At 38.3% G+C, this 6,115-nt stretch overlaps 1 long non-coding RNA gene across 1 annotated transcript in view; it reads right to left on the bottom strand.

Annotated features, from left to right (window-relative positions):
- Positions 1 to 4,782, bottom strand: part of LOC111813676 — a 217,917-nt gene extending 213,135 nt beyond the window's left edge. The window contains exon 1 of the long non-coding RNA XR_002818868.1: positions 4,338 to 4,782. This is a non-coding gene — a long non-coding RNA (uncharacterized LOC111813676). The remainder of the gene's footprint in view (positions 1 to 4,337) is intronic.
- Between the last annotated feature and the right edge of the window lie 1,333 nt (positions 4,783 to 6,115).

The following is a 6,115-nucleotide window of genomic DNA, read 5'->3' as shown; positions in this document are numbered from 1 at the left end:
ATATATATGAAAACATTCTTGAGTAGTGGAGCATGCATTAATGAAATTTTTGTATTGTAAGTTGGACTCCACTGTTTCACAAATTGTGATAATTCATAAAGGAACTGAGATTAACTTCAGTAATGTCTTACCATTATGAGTTTGTTAAACAGATTAGTAAACAAAATACTAAAGAGAATGTTGAAATGACTTAAAGAAGATAACAATATGCAATGTATTAATTATTGTAACTGTCCTACTGACCTGCTTTGAAACTGTCTTATTGCTATTTGTTTCTCAATAAAATTAATAAAAAAGAAATTACTTAAAAGAACCTTTATGCACTTTATATATTTTTATTTTATGAGAAAATAAAAATTTTCTAACAAAATAAGCAATAACTAATACACTCACAATAATAGCTAATACACTGTATATTATTATCTTTGAATTAATTACTCCAAATATAAGACATACAGCATAAAGATTCTTTCAAAAACAGATAGTAACACAGAACCTTCTTTTTGATGAACAAAACAGTATAAATGAAACAAATTAGCATATATATTAAAATACTTTTGAAAGAATACAATTGACAATTTTGGGGAATATTTGAATCTCTCTTTTGATGTGATACAGGTGCTCCTAGAATTATGTTGGGCTTATATTCCAATAAACTCATTATAAATTGAAAATATCATAATTCAAAAATGCATTTATGATATTTAACCTACCAAAACCATAGTTTAACAGTTCACAGTAAACTATTAGTTATTTTTCCCTTATGATCACATGGCTGATAGGGAGCCATGGCACACTGCAGCTGCACAATATTGATGGAAAATACTGAACACATTACTAGCTTGGGAAAATAGGACAATTAAAAGTATAGTTTCTACCAAATGCATATTACTTTTGCACCATTTTAAAATTGCAAAGTCCCAAGGGAAGCCATAGTAAGTCAGAAACCACCTGTAATTGCGGTATGATTTTCTATATGCAGACATTCATTCATAATGGTTGATTAACACCCCGCAAAGCCAGGTGTGGTGGAGTGTGCTGTAATCTCAGCATGCCAGGGGCTGAGGCAGGAGGACTGCCATGAATCTGAGGCTCCCTGAACTAATAGTGAGTTTAAAGCCAGCCTGAACTATATAGTAAGCCCTTGTCTCAAACAAATTTAAAAGTTTAGGGCCAGCAGTACAGCTCAGCAGACTAAGCATTTGCTTAGGTAAGCTCAGGGGCCAGGGTTCGATCCCTGGCACCACATGCCTCGACAGCCTCGCCCCTGGACATGCTGAGCCAGAGATAGAGTCTGGGCATGGTGGTGCACAACTATAATACCAGCACTAGGGAGGCAGAAATCAGAATGATCACTACAAGTCCTACCTGCATAGTGAGACCCTGAACAAAAAGAAAAAAATACCTTAAAAAAATTTAAAAGTCTAAAAATCAGAAGACCATTAGTCATGTAGCCAGTTCCAGTTCAACACATCAAAAAGTTGTAAGAAGTGAACTAAAATGAATTTTGCATAGGTTTGTAGAAGGGTTTTTTTTTTTTTGAGGCTCAAATGCCTTTAGGGCATTTCTAGTTTGCAGTGACTGTCTGGGTTCGAACCACAGAAGCTTGAGCTTGAGGGCTTTGTTTAAGCAGGCACTTAAACAACTGAGCTGCTGGGCAGCCCCCCTTTGCATAGGTTTGTATTTGTAATTTGAACATGAATGTTAATTGTATTATTAATAACATTTTTAGAGCTTTAACAGAATCCATTTGAAAGACTAAAATATCTCTTCGTTTTATTTTTAGATAATGGTAAAAATAAATAACAGTATTAAGATACTGTAAAAACAAAGTTATGTATTTAAAAAACCAGAATTCATGTTGCTTATACAATTTATCTGAAAATAGGATTTGGAGCACATTAACCATCTCAATTTGTACATATCAGACCAGTTTTATAAGACACGTAGATTAAAACAGTTCCTTAGTAATAGTAAAAACATATAGGATATAACAATATATGAACTTAATCATCTACATCTGCTTAGAAAACATTCCCTAAGGAGATACCATGATGATCTGAAGTCTGACTTCCATAGCATGCTCATTTATAATTTATTTTTAGTTAATTTATTAATCTAGCATATAGAAAACTATGTTCACAAAAATGAGATAAATTGCTATTGGCAGTCCCCCTCCTCCTTTGGGTTTAGCTACAAAAATCAGAAAAACAAGTGGCACAGCTCATGCTACACTGAACTCCTCCCTTTAAACAAGGGCTATACATCCAAACTCAGATGAGACTTTCTATAAAACCTTCTCAGACATACCTCAGTCTCTGGTAATCTCCCTTTACTATTAATTCTCTTAATCTTCATTTTAAATTTCAAGAGTAAGCAATTTAATTATTGGGACCTGTTAATGTTCTATTTCAAAAACACTCAGGATGGCTGTGGGCATACAGTACAAGCTAGAAAATAAAAACTGGTTGAAAGTCACTGTAAAGTCAAAATAAACAAAAATCTTCATTCCAGAGTCCACTGGACAATGTCTTCAAGGTACCTGCAAAATGAACTACCAATATTATTTTCACTACACCGTGGTAAATGCTCTTTTGTATGAGATACTTATCTAGCCATAGTCATTACAATAGACTTCTACTGTATGCAAATCTCTTCTAGGTTCCAAAATATGTGACAGTAACAGCAGGGATTCATGTGGTAATTATTATTTGAAATAATTTAGACTTTAACTCATCAAGAGTTTTTCAAAGCAAAAACGCCTCTAACTTTAGAATTTAGCAACTAAAAGCACGTCAGCTTGCCAATACATCAATGCATCATGACCCTGAAGTCTTAAGATTATTTTCCAGTGGCAGCAGAGTTATACTGCATCTCAAACCTTAACCAAGAGACCCTCAAACAAGAAATCTGTCAAAGTGAAGCATTTCATTCAAAACTATTAGGAAACTGGCAGTTCTAGTAGACTCAGAGTTAATCACAGGTAACACACACACACACGCACACACACACACACACACACACACATTCTTTTAAAAGTCTTTAAAAGAATTTACAAGAACTAAATTTAGTTCTTTTTTTTTTCTTGTGGAATGGGGGATTGAACTCAGGACCCTGCACTTGCCAGGCAGGCGTTTATTCTTCTGAGCTATTTCCCCAGCCCCAGTTCTTCCATTATAGTACTTTTTTTTCATCACTTCTTTTTGGATAAAAGAAATCTGAAAAGACTTAAAAACCACAAGAATGGGAGCGATTCAAAGAGGAACCCATCTTCTATTGTCTGCTCACAGAAGTACCTTATAATCAAAATTACTAGCTAATTAAAATTTAGTCCATTTTGAAAGGGGTCAACATAAACTGTATTTTCGTTTAATCACCTGCTTTTTAAAAAAGAATCTAACTTCTCAAAGATAGTATTTTTAATTTTCAAAAAATGTAGCTCACAACTTTAGATTCTTAAACTTTACCTTGTCCAAAATGTCTGATGCCTCATGCCAACATTTTTGGAAAGTGACTATGTCTAATTGCAGATTAGCACAATAAACAGATCACAATCCAGTCCCATTTTTATTGGGAACATTTTAAGTTTTATCAACATGTTTTGTAATGAAAATGAAGTAGTATGCTATCATTTGGATGAAAAAGAAGCATGTCATTTTGAATGAAAAATAGTTCATAAAACCTGTTACCAATAATCCACTCTGCGTATATCTTAAGTTTGATAGCACGTTGAAAAGTCAGGTAGAATGTATGCTGCTCAATTGGCTTATTATTATTACTAGTATTGTGATTATTATCAATAATCATCATTACTTGATATAATTACTATCTTCCTACTATTACCTGCTAGGAGTCAGAAGATTTTGGCACATAAGTGAAGAGAAAACTGTAAAGTAAGGGTTCACTCTAGCTTTTTGTTCAAGCCTTGAGCAAGAAGCAACAGCAGCACAGAGAATGGGTTCTTCAGAGGCATGAGGTCTGGCTGAGTCTCCTGATAGCAATAGCCAGAGGTAAAACCAGAACCACTGAAAGAAAGGAGAGACCATGGCACTGGAAGAGACAGTCTTAGAATCAGGGAGTCAGAGGCAAGACTGTACATAAGAGTTGACAACATCTGTGGCATCAAAGAAGCAAATCCAGGCCTTCAACACTGACCCTACATTCCTGGACGTAGGAGCTGAGGCCAGAAACTGGTGGGTTTGAGAAACAAAACTACCTCAAATTAGCCAGGAGCAAACGTAGCTTCAGAAGGAAAAAGCAGTATTTCTCTCTGTTCCCGGGGCCCCAGAAGCTGGAAAGGCGCTCCAGCACTGAAGGAGTGCGGTGCCACTACTCACCCCCTACTCTCCTATGGTCACCGTCGTCGCCCACCTCGGTTCCAGGCAGCCCCAGCAAGGAAGCTGGGGAAGAAGCCCCTCCCCCGCCCGCCGCCGCGGATGGGTTTGGCGGGCAAGGGAGGTGGCTGCGCAGGTGTCCAAGAGATGGGGCCAGAGAGGAGCTGGATGTAAGGGAGAAATCTGGTGTCTTGGCTCCCTGGCGTCTCCAACTTCACCACCATCGACGTAGAAGGATGAGGGGAAGGAATGGGGTGGGGGGGAGGCCCTCGCCCAGCAGCCCGGACCTTCACCTCGTAGTAGGCCCGAGCCTCTGGCGGGACCGCCGCCCCCAGTCGCCAGTGAAGAGTCCCTTAGGCCTGATACCCGTCCCTCAGTCCCCGCGGCCACAGACTGCCGCGGCTCCCTCTTGGGGCCGCGGTCGCAGCTGCATCCTCATGCACCTCCTCCTCTGGCGCCGCTGCCTACACACACAACCCTGGCGCCTTTATCTTTGCTGAGCACAACCGCCGTTGCCTAGCAACCGCGCGCATGCGCCCCACCCCCGCTGGCTACGGATGCCACCACTGGTGCCGCTGTAGGAGCTCTGACCGGGACGTCCACCACCTGGAAAAGTAGGCAAAATCCAACTTCCTAGAGCCTAGGTGAGTGACGTCAAGGTAAGTGTGAGATCTGGAAGCGGATATGTACTTATTTATTTTTCTGCCTTTAGTCTTGCTCCTCCAATCCATCTTTCACAAGGGTTGCCAAAGAGGTGTTCTAAATAACCTGTCTGACCATTTTACTCCTCTGCAAAATTCCAATGATGAATGGACAGCCCCCTTAACAGGGGCTAACAGGTCTTGAGTACTGCAGGAGCATCCTTTTTGGTCTCCTTGACTTTAAACTTTAGGCTTATTTGACTGCAATCTGCAGAATGATCTTAGGAAAATTCACATGGACTGCCACTTTCTCCTGGCTTAAAGAATGGGCTTTTTAAGTTAAGAGTGAAAGTAAATTTCTGCTCCATCACTCAGTAGCTGTTTGCCTTAAGCTAGGATGCTTAGCTCCAAGAATCTGCTTCCCCATCTCTAAAATGAGAATAACTTAGTACTTACACAGCAGTTATGAGAAGTACTTCAGAAAGTGTGTGTAAACTACGTAACATACATAACTTACACTGGCAGACTAAGTACTCAGTAAAAAGAATTAGGTACGTTTTCAAAAATTTGTCACTGCCTATAGTACAGGAGAGATTAGAAACGCTCTAGCAATTTTACATCCATTTTGGTAGTACTTGCTCCTTATACTTCACTTCAGTCATTCACTCACATAGTAATCTTTTTAATTTTTGAGATACTAACCCCATAAAATGCTTAGAAATATTTCCCCATTTCAACTTGGAAAAATTCAATATAAAAAGAAATCTATATGAATATTGCGGTTAAAGAACATGTAAATATCCAGCAACCCTTTCAAAACCATATATCAATTTTAAAATATTGACTCTGAGACTTGGCTTGTAGGTAATGATTATACACAAAAAATTGTGATTTTCTGAGGGCTTATTTTTTTGATCATTTAAAATGAGCCTGGTGGGGCTGGAGAGATGGCTCAGTGGAATAAGCGCTTCCCTAGCAAGCACAAGGGTCTGAGTTCAATCCCCCGTTCTGCAAAAAATAAATAAATAAATAAATAAATAAATAAATAAATAAATAAATAAAATGAGCCTGGAGGTTCTGTAACGTGCAATGATAAAAGTCAATAATTTTGAACATAATACAATGGATGCATAAACATAT

The sequence above is a fragment of the Octodon degus genome, unplaced genomic scaffold (genome assembly GCF_000260255.1).
Source record: "Octodon degus isolate 3935 unplaced genomic scaffold, OctDeg1.0 scaffold00211, whole genome shotgun sequence".
In the NCBI taxonomy this organism is placed as follows: Eukaryota; Metazoa; Chordata; class Mammalia; order Rodentia; family Octodontidae; genus Octodon; species Octodon degus.
The sequence above is the reverse complement of the archived record's forward strand: the minus strand, read 5'-3'. Positions and strand labels throughout refer to the sequence as shown.